The sequence below is a fragment of the Fopius arisanus genome, unplaced genomic scaffold (assembly GCF_000806365.1).
Source record: "Fopius arisanus strain USDA-PBARC FA_bdor unplaced genomic scaffold, ASM80636v1 scaffold00007, whole genome shotgun sequence".
Lineage (NCBI taxonomy): Eukaryota > Metazoa > Arthropoda > Insecta > Hymenoptera > Braconidae > Fopius > Fopius arisanus.
In genome coordinates, this window is record NW_011887746.1 from 1,088,237 (window position 1) to 1,089,667 (window position 1,431).

The window sequence follows — 1,431 nt, forward strand, 5'->3', positions numbered from 1 at the left end:
AATGGATTTTCCTTCAAAGGACAATGATTGATGATTTTATGTCCTGGAATTTGTCATATATATTTATTTATATATACATCCATCTAATATATTCATCTACATAAATATATTAAAAAAATGAATATGATAAGATAAAGATCGTGATGATAATCTAAGTAAAATAGATCGTTGAAGATTTTGTTTCAGATTTTTTTCTTGAAAAAAAACAAATGGAAATGAAATGTTTTTTGCCCGGAATGGTTTTTTCTGAAAATATTTAAAAAAATGTCATTCTCCACGACGTTGAGAGTTTTTCTCTCATGGAATTTTCGAGAATAACCTGTCATATTTTAACTAGAACCGATATCAAGGGTGAAACCGTTAGAAAATCATCACTAGGCTATAGGGTATTATCCATTTATTTGAGAAGTAAAGTGTAGGACAGACTATTTTCCCCCAAAAAGGTAGATTTGCATGTAGATTGGTCGCTGTGAGTAACCTTATCGTGTTATTACAAGCCCCTTTTACAACGATTCGTTCTTTGTCACCATCATTTTCGATTTGCAAAAGTAGCACGAACCTCGTGGCCAAACCTAGCCTATACGTGTACGTATACGTGTACATCACCAAACGTTTCTAATAACTGCATTTGTATTCCGTACGGGTGTCTCCATCCCTTGGAAAATCCCTGCATATTGCCATCATCCGTGCAACACACCCAAAATTTCAGTTCTCTTACGTCTCCCTCCTGATTCTAGGTACTCACTGATACTGATATCGAAAGATAGGAGCCCATCTGTGGATCTCAAGGGCTCCTTCAAACAATATGTAAAACCAGAAACGAATCTCAGTTGCGTATGCAGGGGAGGAGATATTCCTTTTGGAATTGAGCTGCGGAGAATTATTGTCGTGGCCCTACGGGAGGCATTTTTTTCCGGTGGGGGATTGAGGCCGTTATTGGGATGGATTGATAAACATCACAAGATGGAGATATGGAAATTTCTCGATATGATTTTTTTATCCCTGGGATTCTCTTTGACAATGACTTTTTTCCCCCGCTATTTTCATTTCTTCAACAATTCCTTCGATGAATTTATTTATTGAAATAATACATTGTTAAAATTTTTTTGAAATTCTAATTATATAGGTGATTTCACGGAAATAGTGATATTCTCATTAAATAACTCTTTTCATCATCATTACCAGATAATACCTGATGCTAAGGGAACAAGTCAGTGCGGAATGAGCAGATATTTCCTTGAACATTCTTGAAGGTGAATAACTTTTCTGCGTGTTTGAGTTACCAGTCGGTGCTGCGATATGCAAGAGTATTTATGTCAGTACCGTCTCTTGAATAATGAATTAATCCATCATTTGCACAATATTACACAGCATATTTGCAATTGACATACGAAACATCGTGCCACCACATGTTTCTTATTTATTTTATTT

At 35.3% G+C, this 1,431-nt stretch overlaps 1 protein-coding gene across 1 annotated transcript in view; it reads left to right on the forward strand.

Annotated features, from left to right (window-relative positions):
* Positions 1-1,431, forward strand: part of LOC105273852 (kinesin-like protein CG14535) — a gene marked incomplete at its 5' end in the record, with an annotated part of 151,135 nt that overhangs the window by 40,337 nt on the left and 109,367 nt on the right.